At 44.8% G+C, this 16,230-nt stretch overlaps 1 protein-coding gene across 3 annotated transcripts in view; it reads left to right on the forward strand.

Moving 5' to 3' along the window:
• The window catches only part of LOC139381850 (phosphatase domain containing paladin 1a), a 149,391-nt gene that overhangs the window by 377 nt on the left and 132,784 nt on the right, over positions 1-16,230 (forward strand). Inside the window, exon 1 of one of the 3 annotated variants that reach the window (XM_071125664.1) lies at positions 14,436-14,818. The exons of 1 other annotated variant lie outside the window; for it this stretch is intronic. The gene's annotated coding sequence lies outside the window, so the exon portion shown is untranslated. Of the gene's footprint in view, positions 1-14,435; positions 14,819-16,230 lie in introns of those variants that run through there. One more of the 3 variants, XR_011628584.1, reaches the window with a different exon arrangement.

The following is a 16,230-nucleotide window of genomic DNA, read 5'->3' on the forward strand; positions in this document are numbered from 1 at the left end:
CAAATGTGGTATAAAGTTTGGAAGTTTGTGGCATGTGGTTGGCTTGGCCGCCCTCCATGCCTCCTCCAGTCTCCATCGATAGGCTAATTGTATGTCGACCCAGTCATGTTTGATGTAGCACTGAAATTGTTTAAATTGTTCCAGTAAACTTGTTTGAAGTGCCAATCTATCATTCATTGCCCATTGCGGCTGGGGGGGTGGAATTCATGTGATACAGATGGGGACGCTGTTCATTGGCTAATAGGTGTGTAATATTCAAATGATAACTCTTCGGTCGACTAAATGATTATTGGCGCCTTTACACTTTCAGTAGACCTGTTCAGGTGTTTAACACCTCTTAGGTCCGTTACTGTGCTACAAATACAACAGTTCAGTATTTTGCGATTAGTTAGACTAAGTTTATGTAAATAGAGCAGGTGATTTGGACGGCAATTTAAATGTCCTTTTCGTTTGATGTCCCTTTTAACCCCCCCTCCCCCCATTTAAACCTTATAGAGTGATTTGCCAAGCTCTCGAATTAGGCAGGTCAAATAAAGCAAGATCTTGTTTAATGTCCGTTACTCTACATTGACACAGAAACTAGGCGCTACATTTTTTAAATCTCGTCAAACTCAAGATAAAAAGTGATTATGAAGATCAATCAAGCCATTACAACATATCGATACTGTTGTTGATACCGCGCTGCTCCTCCCCTTCCTTTAATCAATAAATAAAGGAGCCACATAAGAGAGAGATAGAAATGGCGTCTTTCTGTAGGCACTAACTCAGCCATGGTTCTTTGGACAAAGCCTATGGGGGGAATTAATGGCGTTTTTGGCCGAAAATAAGGTCTGTGGTAAAAACACAGGCTTAGGGGATCTCATACTTTTATTTAAAATGAGATCATCTTCATCAGCTAACGTCACTTTTAGTGACTTTTTAAAAATGTATGTCATTTATTTAAAAAAAACTATTTTAAAATGTTATGTTTAATTGACTGATTATCTCATAGAACAAAACGTATTCAATCTCCTAAACCTTTGTTAACCTCAGAACTTAATTTCAGCGTTTATTCCAAAAACTTTTTTCTTTCCCCATAAAAATTTCCCATAGGGATGGCTGAACGAACCAGACGTAACTCATTTCTGGGTTTTAGGACTACAAGCTGTCGACCTCTATTGACCAGACAAAACCAAATGCAAGCCAAGTCGGACTTGACCAACTCCTATAGGGCTCTTGTTGGTTAATCAAGAGACTGTTCCCCAGGCTTCCTCCCTGACAGAGCCCTATTCCCAATACACTGAGTGTACAGAACATTAGGAACACCTACGCTTTCCATGACCTAGACTGACCAGGTGAATCCAGGTGAAAGCTATGATCCCTTATTGATGTCACCTGATATATATCCACTTCAATCAGCGTAGAGGAGGGGGAGGAGACAGGTTAAAGAATGATTTTTAAGCCTGGAGAATAGTGTGTGTGTGTGTGTGTGTGTGTGTGTGTGTGTGTGTGTGTGTGTGTGTGTGTGTGTGTGTGTGTGTGTGTGTGTGTGTGTGTGTGTGACATTCAGAGGATGAATGGGCAAGATTAAAACAAATGTAAGTGCCATTGAACGGAGTAGGGTAGTAGGTGCCAGGCATTGAACGGAGTAGGGTAGTAGGTGCCAGGCATTGAACGGAGTAGGGTAGTAGGTGCCAGGCATTGAACGGAGTAGGGTAGTAGGTGCCAGGCATTGAACGGAGTAGGGTAGTAGGTGCCAGGCATTGAACGGAGTAGGGTAGTAGGTGCCAGGCATTGAACGGAGTAGGGTAGTAGGTGCCAGGCATTGAACGGAGTAGGGTAGTAGGTGCCAGGCATTGAACGGAGTAGGGTAGTAGGTGCCAGGCATTGAACAGAGTAGGGTAGTAGGTGCCAGGCATTGAACGGAGTAGGGTAGTAGGTACCAGGCATTGAACGGAGTAGGGTAGTAGGTGCCAGGCATTGAACGGAGTAGGGTAGTAGGTGCCAGGCATTGAACGGAGTAGGGTAGTAGGTACCAGGCATTGAACGGAGTAGGGTAGTAGGTGCCAGGCATTGAACGGAGTAGGGTAGTAGGTGCCAGGCATTGAACGGAGTAGGGTAGTAGGTGCCAGGCATTGAACGGAGTAGGGTAGTAGGTGCCAGGCATTGAACGGAGTAGGGTAGTAGGTGCCAGGCATTGAACGGAGTAGGGTAGTAGGTGCCAGGCATTGAACGGAGTAGGGTAGTAGGTGCCAGGCATTGAACGGAGTAGGGTAGTAGGTGCCAGGCATTGAACGGAGTAGGGTAGTAGGTGCCAGGCATTGAACGGAGTAGGGTAGTAGGTGCCAGGCATTGAACGGAGTAGGGTAGTAGGTGCCAGGCATTGAACGGAGTAGGGTAGTAGGTGCCAGGCATTGAACGGAGTAGGGTAGTAGGTGCCAGGCATTGAACGGAGTAGGGTAGTAGGTGCCAGGCATTGAACGGAGTAGGGTAGTAGGTGCCAGGCATTGAACGGAGTAGGGTAGTAGGTGCCAGGCATTGAACGGAGTAGGGTAGTAGGTGCCAGGCATTGAACGGAGTAGGGTAGTAGGTGCCAGGCATTGAACGGAGTAGGGTAGTAGGTGCCAGGCATTGAACGGAGTAGGGTAGTAGGTGCCAGGCATTGAACGGAGTAGGGTAGTAGGTGCCAGGCATTGAACGGAGTAGGGTAGTAGGTGCCAGGCATTGAACGGAGTAGGGTAGTAGGTGCCAGGCATTGAACGGAGTAGGGTAGTAGGTGCCAGGCATTGAACGGAGTAGGGTAGTAGGTGCCAGGCATTGAACGGAGTAGGGTAGTAGGTGCCAGGCATTGAACGGAGTAGGGTAGTAGGTGCCAGGCATTGAACGGAGTAGGGTAGTAGGTGCCAGGCATTGAACGGAGTAGGGTAGTAGGTGCCAGGCATTGAACGGAGTAGGGAAGTAGGTGCCAGGCATTGAACGGAGTAGGGTAGTAGGTGCCAGGCACACCGGTTCGAGTGTGCCAAGAATTGCAACGCTGCTTAGTTTTTCACGCTCAACAGTTTCCTGTGTGTATCAAGAATGGTTTTACCACCCAAAGGACATCCAGCCAACTTCACACAACTGTGGGAAGCATTGGAGTCAACGTTGGCCAGCATCCCTGTGGATGCTCCAACGAATTGAGGCTGTTCTGAGGGAAAAAGGGGTGCAACTCAAAATTAGGAAGGTGTTCCTAATGTTTTGTAAACTCATTGTGTGTGTGTGTGTGTGTATATAGTGCACTGTGCACTACTTTTGATCAGAGCCCTGGTCAAAAGTAGTGCACTATATAGGGAATACGGTGCCATTTGAACCTAGTGTTCCTCTGTGTTCTGGTACAAGAACAGGCATTTGATGCACTTAAGGGTCCTCTAATCTCCATTGATTTTTTTTAAAAGCACATCATGTATTCCCTGTCATCAATCACATTTAATTGTAGATGATTTGTTGTGGCACCTTGTTGAAGATCTCATTATTAAGTGGAAGTAGGTGACTCATCGCAGGTGCTTCAAATGATTCCATGTTGTTGCGGTTCTATAGTCAAGCTCTGTCTTGTATAAGAATATGGTGTTAAGTAATAATATACATTTATGCCATTTTAGCAGATTTTGCCCTGAGAAAAAGTAGGTTACTTCTCTCCTGATGTTTTCTGTGTCATTTTTTATTATTTTAGGGCTGTCTCCTAATAATAAAAAAAAAACAACAAAAAAATATTGTACTCGGCCGATAGTTGATTGGTCAAAATGTGCATTCTGGAAAGTATTCAGACCCCTCAACTTTTTCCACATTTTGTTACGTTACAGCCTTATTCTAAAATTGATTAAATCGTTTTTTTTTTCAATCTACACACAATACCCCACAATGACATCACAATACCCCATAATGACATCACAATACCCCATAATGACATCACAATACCCCATAATGACAAAGCAAAAACCGTTTTTTTAGGATTTTTTTTGCAAATGTATAAATAAAAAACCCCCTGAAATATCACATTTGCATAAGTATTCAGACCCTTTACTCAGTCCTTTTGTTGAGGCACCTTTGGCAGCGATTACAGCCTTGAATCTTCTTGAGTATGACGCTACAAGCTTGGCACACCTGTATTTGGGGAATTCTCCCATTCTTCTCTGCAGATCCTCTCACGCTCTCTCAGGTTTGATGGGGAGAGTTGCTGCACAGCTATTTACAGGTCTCCAGAGGTGTTTGATTTGGTCCAAGTCCGGGCTCTGTCTGTGCCACTCAAGGACATTCAGAGACTTGTCCCAAAGCCACTCCTGTGTTGTCTTGTCTGTGTGCTTAGGGTCGTTGTCCTGTTGGAAGGTGAACCATCGCCCCCAGTCTGTGGTCCTGAGCGCTCTGGAGCAGGTTTTCATCAAGGATCTCTCTGTACTTTGCTCTGTTCATCTTTCCCTCAATCCTGACTAGTCTCCTAGTCCCTGCCGCTGAAAAACATCCCCAAAGCATGATGCTGCCACTACCATGCTTCACCTTAGGGATGGTGTATGTTTCCTCCAGACGTGACGCTTGGCATTCAGGCCAAAGAGTTCAATCTTGGTTTCATCAGACCAGAGAATCTTGTTTCTCATGGTCTGAGAGTCCTTTAGGTGCCTTTTGGCAAACTCAAAGCGGGCTGTCGTGTGCCTTTTACTGAGGAGTGGAAGAATCTTGGTGGTTCCAAACTTTTTCCATGTAAGAATAATGGAGGTCACTATGTTTTTTGGGACCTTCAATGCTGCAGAAATGTTTTGGTACCCTTCCCCCAGATCTGTGCCTCGACACAATCATGTCTTGGTGCTCTGCGGACAATTCCTTCAACCTCATGGCTTGGTTTTTGACTGACATGCACTGTCAACTTTCGTACCTTTATATAGACAGGTGTGTGTCGTTCCAAATCATGTCCAATCAATTGAATTTACCACAGGTGGACTCCAATTAAGTTGTAGAAAATCAATGGAAACAGGATGCACCCAAGCTCTATTTTGAGTCTCATAGCAAAGGGTCTGAATATTTATGTAAGTAAGGTATTTCTATTTTTTATGTTTTATAAATTTGCAAAAATGTCTAAACCTGTTTTTGCTTTGTCATTATGGGGTATTGTGATGTCATTATGGGGTATTGTGATGTCATTGTGGGGTATTGTGATGTCATTGTGGGGTATTGTGATGTCATTATGGGGTATTGTGATGTCATTGTGGGGTATTGTGATGTCATTATGGGGTATTGTGATGTCTTTATGGGGTATTGTGATGTCATTGTGGGGTATTGTGATGTCATTGTGGGGTATTGTGATGTCATTGTGGGGTATTGTGATGTCATTGTGGGGTATTGTGATGTCATTGTGGGGTATTGTGATGTCATTGTGGGGTATTGTGATGTCATTGTGGGCTATTGTGTGTAGGTAAATTTAAAAAAAGAAAAAAAGTTACAGCATTATTCTAAAATTGATTTACACCGTCACCGTGTAGAAAAAGTCAAGGGGTCTGAATACTTTCCAAATGCACTGTATATAGACAGGTTGTGTCTGTGTTTGAATAAAGTAAACTACATTATTCACAGCTTGTCTGATGCTTTAAGCACACTTTTTGATTAAATAATAGACACACAAATGACTGAAGAACCCGATGGTCACACTGTGTTAAAAAAATGACAGCGAAAAATGAACCCCCCCCACCCCCCCCACAAAAAAAAATGCTTGATTGTGTGATGGCATGAACAAGTGAATGATTGGTACAGTAGCCTACATATTAAAATATATGCCTAAGTAAGTTACGGTATTCAGCCTAAACAGGACACGCTCTTAGGCCTACAGCTGGATGGTGGTTATACAAGGCTCCTATACAAAGGCTACTAATGATAATGACGTTACTTATTATTATAATGACCTTAATAGTAATAATAACAATAAGAAGGAGATGGGGCAGCAGGTAGCCTAGTGGTTAGAGCGTTGGACTAGTAACCAAAAGGTTGCAGGATCGAATCCCCCGAACTGACAAGGTAAAAATCTGTCATTCTGCCCCTGAACAAGGCCGTGACTGACTTGCCTAGTTAAATAATAATAATAAATAAAATAACAGGTGCTCTTTGATTACAATATTATTTGTCTGCTTGTTTGGAACAGTGTAAACAACACTAAATACACTGAGACAGGCCTCTATAATGGATCAGTCCACTGAGACAGGCCTCTACAATGGATCAGTCCACTGAGACAGGCCTCTATAATGGATCAGTCCACTGAGACAGGCCTCTATAATGGATAAGTCCACAGAGACAGACCTCTATAATGGGTTAGTCCACTGAGACAGGCCTCTATAATGGATTAGTCCACTGAGACAGGCCTCTACAATGGATCGGTCCACTGAGACGGGCCTCTATAATGGATCAGTCCACTGAGACAGGCCTCTATAATGGATCAGTCCACTGAGACAGGCCTCTATAATGGATCAGTCCACTGAGACAGGCCTCTATAATGGATCAGTCCACTGAGACAGGCCTCTATAATGGATAAGTCCACAGAGACAGACCTCTATAATGGGTTAGTCCACTGAGACAGGCCTCTATAATGGATTAGTCCACTGAGACAGGCCTCTATAATGGATCAGTCCACTGAGACAGGCCTCTATAATGGATTAGTCCACTGAGACAGGTCTCTATAATGGATTAGTCCACTGAGACAGGTCTCTATAATGGATTAGTCCACTGAGACAGGTCTCTATAATGGATTAGTCCACTGAGACAGGCCTCTATAATGGGTTAGTCCACTGAGACAGGCCTCTATAATGGATCAGTCCACTGAGACAGGCTTCTATAATGGATTAGTCCACTGAGACAGACCTCTATAATGGATTAGTCCACTGAGACAGACCTCTATAATGGATTAGTCCACTGAGACAGACCTCTATAATGGATCAGTCCACTGAGACAGGCCTCTATAATGGATCAGTCCACTGAGACAGGCCTCTATAATGGATCAGTCCACTGAGACAGGCCTCTATAATGGATCAGTCCACTGAGACAGGCCTCTATAATGGATTAGTCCACTGAGACAGGTCTCTATAATGGATCAGTCCACTGAGACAGGCCTCTATAATGGGGTCAGCCCTAATGTCTTTACTTATTTACTTATCATTCCTTAGCCATTCTGGAATAATGTTTTTTTATGTCCAAGCCAAGGTAGTGCAATGGTTATTTCTGCCACTGGGTGGCGCAACATTAGCTTTGAGTGGATGACTAGAGTGTTTTTTTAAAATGTTCTAGCCTACATTATCTGACATACTTACAACATATATTTCCAACTTCTTTGTCTCAGGGGACGTTACACTAGAGACATCCTGCCAGTTTGTTCTGGCTCGCCCGCCCTCTCTATTCTCTTTTCTTTCTTCCTGTTTCTATTCTCAGCATATTGTCTGTCCCCCATCTATTCCAGAGCAGCTCTGCTCTATTCTGAACATATTGTCCCCCATCTATTCCAGAGCAGAGCAGCTCTGCTCTATTCTCTTTTTTAGATTTTTTTTTCTTCCTGTTTCTATTCTCAACATATTGTCTGTCCCCCATCTATTCCAGAGCAGCTCTGCTCTATTCTCAGCATATTGTCCCCCATCTATTCCAGAGCAGCTCTGCTCTATTCTCTCCTAATAAATCAAATACTGTGTTAAGTGTATTGATCTTCTGCTCTACTTTGAGGCTGTGAAGAGGAACCTTGTTCTCTGTCAGCCTTCTCCCTGTCTGGAACTCTTTTATTTACATTCTTGTCTGGAGAAGGGGTCTTTGCATAGTTCTGTCTAGGTTGTAGACAGAGTACACTATAAACACAGGTGTCAGTACAGTGCCACTGGGGAGAATGAACTGAGAGTCTCTGTGTGGAAAAGGAAGGAGAGATGTAAGGAGGGATTCATTGTGTTAAATTATAGAAGGATGTTGGATATGGGTTAGGGTTAGAAGGATATTGGCCAGGGCAGGATGTCGGGAACTTGGAACTATAGATAGAGGACATTACCCTGATCCTTCTGGTTCTGACTGGTACAACAGCTCCGTGGAGAGAGTGCTGCTCTGCTCCCGCCATGGAACATGAGCTGTGACGGTTTTCTCACTTCTGCTCTGTCCCGCCATGGAACATGAGCTGTGACGGTTCTCTCACTTCTGCTCTGTCCCGCCATGGAACATGAGCTGTGACGGTTCTCTCACTTCTGCTCTGTCCCGCCATGGAACATGAGCTGTGACGGTTCTCTCACTTCTGCTCTGTCCCGCCATGGAACATGAGCTGTGACGGTTCTCTCACTTCTGCTCTGTCCCGCCATGGAACATGAGCTGTGACGGTTCTCTCACTTCTGCTCTGTCCCGCCATGGAACATGAGCTGTGACGGTTCTCTCACTTCTGCTCTGCTCCTTTTCCTCTTCGATGAATATCGGAGGCAGGACAGTCTTGGTTTGACATGTTGGCCTCAGTGTACCGAGTCCACTTTCCATGAGAGCTGCAGAGCTTAATGACGACAGTCATTGTAATTACTGAAGGACTGTGTAACAACATGCTAATAATGGTGGTTAATGTAATGACAGTGTTACTACACACTAGGGCAGGGTGGTTAATGACTTACTACACACTAGGGCAGCGTGGTTAATGACAGTGTTACTACACACTAGGGCAGGGTGGTTAATGACTTACTACACACTAGGGCAGCGTGGTTAATGACAGTGTTACTACACACTAGGGCAGGGTGGTTAATGACAGTGTTACTACACACTAGGGCAGGGCGGTTAATGACAGTGTTACTACACACTAGGGCAGGGCGGTTAATGACTTACTACACACTAGGGCAGGGTGGTTAATGACAGTGTTACTACACACTAGGGCAGGGTGGTTAATGACAGTGTTACTACACACTAGGGCAGGGTGGTTAATGACAGTGTTACTACACACTAGGGCAGGGTGGTTAATGACAGTGTTACTACACACTAGGGCAGGGTGGTTAATGACAGTGTTACTACACACTAGGGCAGGGTGGTTAATGACAGTGTTACTACACACTAGGGCAGGGTGGTTAATGACAGTGTTACTACACACTAGGGCAGGGTGGTTAATGACTTACTACACACTAGGGCAGCGTGGTTAATGACAGTGTTACTACACACTAGGGCAGCGTGGTTAATGACAGTGTTACTACACACTAGGGCAGCGTGGTTAATGACAGTGTTACTACACACTAGGGCAGGGTGGTTAATGACAGTGTTACTACACACTAGGGCAGGGTGGTTAATGACAGTGTTACGACACACTAGGGCAGGGTGGTTAATGACAGTGTTACGACACACTAGGGCAGGGTGGTTAATGTAATGACAGTGTTACTCCACACTAGGGCAGGGTGGTTAATGACAGTGTTACTACACACTAGGGCAGGGTGGTTAATGACAGTGTTACTACACACTAGGGCAGGGTGGTTAATGACAGTGTTACTACACACTAGGGCAGGGTGGTTAATGACTTACTACACACTAGGGCAGGGTGGTTAATGACAGTGTTACTACACACTAGGGCATGGTGGTTAATGACAGTGTTACTACACACTAGGGCAGGGTGGTTAATGACAGTGTTACTACACACTAGGGCAGGGTGGTTAATGACAGTGTTACTACACACTAGGGCAGGGTGGTTAATGACAGTGTTACTACACACTAGGGCAGGGTGGTTAATGACAGTGTTACTACACACTAGGGCAGGGTCGTTAATGACAGTGTTACTACACACTAGGGCAGGGTGGTTAATGACAGTGTTACTACACACTAGGGCAGGGTGGTTAATGACAGTGTTACTACACACTAGGGCAGGGTGGTTAATGACAGTGTTACTACACACTAGGGCAGGGCAACACAGTCGTGGAGAGGGGACGACAAGGCCTCTTACCCCTCAGGAGGCTGAAAATATTTGGTATGGGACCACAGATCCTCAAAAAGTTAATTGTTCAATTACTTCAATTTAGTGCTGGGTGGTATACCGTATTTTACTATATACTGGTATTTATGAACGGACTGGGTTGGGTTTTTACTTTACCTTCTATAACGGTGTTTGAATGTTTGGTTTGTTAAATGTGATACTCCGTTGTGTAACGTCCATTTTTATAGTTTACTCCGCTACTTGAGTCATCCCTCACCTCTCTCTCTCTCTCCACGCCCCTTTCCACACAGACTAAGCCCCGCCCCCTGTCACTCAAGGAGCGCATTTGTTGTTGCTTGACCACGAGACATTTTCATTCAGTCTGCATGGTCAGTGCAGCACATGCAACAATGTTGATGACAACGATGTTGTTTCCACTTTGATCTTAATATAAATTCACAAGCGTTCTATGATTACAATATTAGTTTGTGTTTCTTACATCTGCAAACAGCTAGTTTGTATTTTCTTAGCAAGTTATGCTAAATCGTGTTAGCCACTAATGCTAATCGCTAGTTAGCTGGCTAGCTAACAGTATCTTCTAAATCAAAGAGGGATAGATGAAGCATGAATATGTTGGCTTTATGAATAAATATTTAATGAAGCCAAAGATTATAGGGTCCCCTAGGAAACACTGAACATCACTTTGGTTCCTACCCTGTCACAATAACTCGTCCATGGCATTTTCATTCATTGTCATGTCAAACAAAACTGTATTCAAAGTGCCCACTATTATTTATATTCTAACTATAGAATTATAATAAACATTCTATTTCCACGATTCCAAAAGTTCACCCAACTGTTTTGATCTAAATCGTAATTGCAACATTTTGTTTAAAAATAAGGCCTAGCATTTTTCTCCATATCGTTGCAGTATGGAAATGAGTGCAGGAAATGCAGAAATGAATGGAAATGCAGGAAATAATTTGAGGTTGAAGTTGAATTGAACAGTATAAACCAATCAGAATGGAGAAAAGACCCATTGAAATCATGTAGAATATTTGTGTTGCCACCCTAGGGTCACGCCCGACTCATAAAGCAAATGTAGAACTTTTATTAGTCAAAGACATAAAATACAGTCGCACTGTCCAAAATGTGAAAATCACCATATGATATTTTGGCCATATCGCCCAGCCCTACTTCAACTACCTCGTACCTCTGCACATTGACTCTGTACCGGTACTCCTTGTATATAGTCTCATTATTATGATACTACATGAGTACTGGTACTCCTTGTATGTAGTCTCATTATTATAATACTACAGGGGTACTGGTACTCCTTGTATATAGTCTCATTATTATAATACTACAGGGGTACTGGTACTCCTTGTATATAGTCTCATTATTATAATACTACAGGGGTACTGGTACTCCTTGTATATAGTCTCATTATTATAATACTACAGGGGTACTGGTACTCCTTGTATATAGTCTCATTATTATAATACTACAGGGGTACTGGTACTCCTTGTATATAGTCTCATTATTATAATACTACAGGGGTACTTGTACTCCTTGTATATAGTCTCATTATTATAATACTACAGGGGTACTGGTACTCCTTGTATATAGTCTCATTATTATAATACTACAGGGGTACTGGTACTCCTTGTATATAGTCTCATTATTATAATACTACAGGGGTACTGGTACTCCTTGTATATAGTCTCATTATTGTTATTTTATTGTGTTACTATTTACTATTATTATTTTTTACAAATTTCTCTTCTTTTGCTTTTTATCTCTGATTTGTTGGGAAACGGCTTGTCAGAGCTCTTGATTGAGCACTTCCTGCTTCTCTACCTCAGTGCTGTGTGTGTGTGTGTGTGTGTGTGTGAGAGGACTAGAGATGACACAATGTGTTACTACTACCACCACATCCTCCAGTCAGAACACACAGCCCTGTGTATACAGCTCAACCTGTAGTAGATGTTACTACTACCACTACATCCTCCAGTCAGACACACAGACACACAGCCCTGTGTATACAGCTCAACATGTAGCAGATGTTACCACTACCACTACATCCTCCAGTCAGACACACAGACACACAGCCCTGTGTATACAGCTCAACCTGTAGTAGGTGTTCTAAGCCAGCTGTTCTCATTATCTCAGCTGGAAGTCTATTTGCCCTCTGAGATGAAATGACATCATACGTTAATTGCTAATGAATGAAGTAATTAGTACGTGTCACTACATTACGCAATATCAACAACGTGCTGGTTACCTCTCAGCTGGGTGCTGTGATTACCCATCTCCCTCGGGTGCTGTGATTACCCATCTCCCTCGGGTGCTGTGATTTACCCATCTCCCTCGGGTGCTGTGATTTACCCATCTCCCTCGGGTGCTGTGATTTACCCATCTCCCTCGGGTAATGTGATTTACCCATCTCCCTCGGGTGCTGTGATTACATCTCCCTCGGGTGCTGTGATTACCCATCTCCCTCGGGTGCTGTGATTACCCATCTCCCTCGGGTGCTGTGATTACCCATCTCCCTCGGGTGCTGTGATTACCCATCTCCCTCGGGTGCTGTGATTACCCATCTCCCTCGGGTGCTGTGATTACCCATCTCCCTCGGGTGCTGTGATTTACCCATCTCCCTAGGGTGCTGTGATTACCCATCTCCCTAGGGTGCTGTGATTACCCATCTCCCTCGGGTGCTGTGATTACCCATCTCCCTAGGGTGCTGCGATTACACATCTCCCTCGGGTGCTGCGATTACACATCTCCCTCGGGTGCTGCGATTACACATCTCCCTCGGGTGCTGCGATTACACATCTCCCTCGGGTGCTGCGATTACACATCTCCCTCGGGTGCTGCGATTACACATCTCCCTCGGGTGCTGCGATTACACATCTCCCTCGGGTGCTGCGATTACCCATCTCCCTCGGGTGCTGCGATTACCCATCTCCCTCGGGTGCTGCGATTACCCATCTCCCTCGGGTGCTGTGATTACCCATCTCCCTCGTGTGCTGTGATTACCCATCTCCCTCGTGTGCTGTGATTACCCATCTCCCTCGGGTGCTGTGATTACCCATCTCCCTCGGGTGCTGTGATTTACCCATCTCCCTCGGGTGCTGTGATTACCCATCTCCCTCGGGTGCTGTGATTACCCATCTCCCTCGGGTGCTGTGATTACCCATCTCCCTCGGGTGCTGTGATTACCCATCTCCCTCGGGTGCTGTGATTACCCATCTCCCTCGGGTGCTGTGATTACCCATCTCCCTCGGGTGCTGTGATTACCCATCTCCCTAGGGTGCTGTGATTACCCATCTCCCTAGGGTGCTGTGATTACCCATCTCCCTCGGGTGCTGTGATTACCCATCTCCCTCGGGTGCTGTGATTTACCCATCTCCCTCGGGTGCTGTGATTTACCCATCTCCCATCGGGTGCTGTGATTACCCATCTCCCATCGGGTGCTGTGATTACCCATCTCCCTAGGGTGCTGTGATTACCCATCTCCCTAGGGTGCTGTGATTACCCATCTCCCTCGGGTGCTGTGATTACCCATCTCCCTAGTGTGCTGCGATTACCCATCTCCCTCGGGTGCTGCGATTACCCATCTCCCTAGGGTGCTGTGATTACCCATCTCCCTCGGGTGTTGTGATTACCCATCTCCCTAAGGTGCTGTGATTACCCATCTCCCTCGTGTGCTGTGATTACCCATCTCCCTCGGGTGCTGTGATTACCCATCTCTCTAGGGTGCTGTGATTACCCATCTCCCTCGGGTGCTGTGATTACCCATCTCCCTAGGGTGCTGTGATTACCCATCTCCCTAGGGTGCTGTGATTACCCATCTCCCTAAGGTGCTGTGTGTCTGTTGTGTCTGTGTAGTTCTGCAGTATACAGTAACGATGAGGGTGACGTTGGGAAAGGTTGGGACTGATAAACCATGATGGGAACATAGATTGCAGCTTTGTCTCTTTTTACCATTTGACGGAATTCTTCTTATTTTTTATTTTTTACCAAAGACGTCCTTTGAGTTCATTTAATGTCTGTGTGTCTGCTGTCTCTCTGTGCTGTGTATCTGTGCTGTGTCTCTGTGCTGTATCTCTGTGCTGTATCTCTGTGCTGTCTCTCTGTGCTGTCTGTCTCTCTGTGCTGTCTGTCTCTCTGTGCTGTCTGTCTCTCTGTGCTGTCTGTCTCTCTGTGCTGTCTGTCTCTCTGTGCTGTCTCTCTGTGCTGTCTGTCTCTCTGTGCTGTGCTGTCTCTCTGTGCTGTGCTGTCTCTCTGTGCTCTCTGTCTGTGCTGTCTGTCTGTGCTGTGTTTGTCGTCATGTAGAAGGCATGCTGTTTCCAGGAGCCCAAGCTGGTGATTTAGATGGTGAACCGGCTGATGAGTAGTAAGGCACTCAGGGTCCTCCCCCACATCCTCTTCAAATGCATGCGCACACAAACACACACACCCTGTCACCAATCTGTCTGTTCCTGAGCTGTGTGTCGTTCTTTAGTCGTTGCGACTCGTGTGTGTGTCTCTCTCTCTCTCTTTCTCTGTGGTGAGTTAGCTGTCTGTCTGCCTGCCGCTCCTCTCCACTGCATCCTGACTGACTGAAGAGCTCTGTCATTGACTCATCCCGTTCTTTATAAGGAGGTGTTAATGATGAGCAACCGCTTCACATAATACTGGAACCAGCCAGCCTGAACAGACCAGACCTTAACAGACAGACACAGTCAACCACCGGACTGAAGCCAGCCTGTACAGACCAGACCTTAACAGACAGACAGTCAACTACCGGACTGAAGCCAGCCTCGACAACCACAGAGAGCAGAGCAGAGGGGACTGGAAGAATGTCAGTCTGACGGAGACATAGACGGTTATCCTGTTTTATTCTCAATCTTCAAGACTTCCACCCCCTGGATGGTGTGCAGGACACAGGTACTACAAGGCTTTTATTCTCTGTTTCTCAGTACAGTACTACAGGGACACAGGTACTACAAGGCTTTTATTCTCTGTTTCTCAGTACAGTACTACAGGGACACAGGTACTACAAGGCTTTTATTCTCTGTTTCTCAGTACAGTACTACAGGGACACAGGTATTACAAGGCTTTTATTCTCTGTTTCTCAGTACAGTACTACAGGGACACAGGTACTACAAGGCTTTTATTCTCTGTTTCTCAGTACAGTACTACAGGGACACAGGTACTACAAGGCTTTTATTCTCTGTTTCTCAGTACAGTACTACAGGGACACAGGTATTACAAGGCTTTTATTCTCTGTTTCTCAGTACAGTACTACAGGGACACAGGTACTACAAGGCTTTTATTCTCTGTTTCTCAGTACAGTACTACAGGGACACAGGTACTACAAGGCTTTTATTCTCTGTTTCTCAGTACAGTACTACAGGGACACAGGTACTACAAGGCTTTTATTCTCTGTTTCTCAGTACAGTACTACAGGGACACAGGTACTACAAGGCTTTTATTCTCTGTTTCTCAGTACAGTACTACAGGGACACAGGTACTACAAGGCTTTTATTCTCTGTTTCTCAGTACAGTACTACAGGGACACAGGTACTACAAGGCTTTTATTCTCTGTTTCTCAGTACAGTACTACAGGGACACAGGTACTACAAGGCTTTTATTCTCTGTTTCTCAGTACAGTACTACAGGGACACAGGTACTACAAGGCTTTTATTCTCTGTTTCTCAGTACAGTACTACAGGGACACAGGTACTACAAGGCTTTTATTCTCTGTTTCTCAGTACAGTACTACAGGGACACAGGTACTACAAGGCTTTTATTCTCTGTTTCTCAGTACAGTACTACAGGGACACAGGTACTGCAATACTTTTATTCTCTGTTTCTCAGTACAGTACTACAGGGACACAGGTATTACAAGGCTTTTATTCTCTGTTTCTCAGTACAGTACTACAGGGACACAGGTACTACAAGGCTTTTATTCTCTGTTTCTCAGTACAGTACTACAGGGATACAGGTACTACAAGGCTTTTATTCTCTGTTTCTCAGTACAGTACTACAGGGACACAGGTACTACAAGGCTTTTATTCTCTGTTTCTCAGTACAGTACTACAGGGACACAGGTACGGCAAGGCTTTTATTCTCTGTGTCTCTTGGGTTGACAGTACAGTACTACAGGGCTTTTATTATCTGTGTCTCTTGGGTTAACAGTACAGTACTACAAGGCTTTTATTCCCTGTGTCTCTTGGGTTAACAGTACAGTACTACAAGGCTTTTATTCTCTGTGTCTCTTGGGTTAACAGTACAGTACTACAAGGCTTTTATTATCTGTGTCTCTTGGGTTAACAGTACAGTACTACAAGGCTTTT

The sequence above is a fragment of the Oncorhynchus clarkii genome, chromosome 23, assembly GCF_045791955.1.
Source record: "Oncorhynchus clarkii lewisi isolate Uvic-CL-2024 chromosome 23, UVic_Ocla_1.0, whole genome shotgun sequence".
NCBI lineage: Eukaryota > Metazoa > Chordata > Actinopteri > Salmoniformes > Salmonidae > Oncorhynchus > Oncorhynchus clarkii.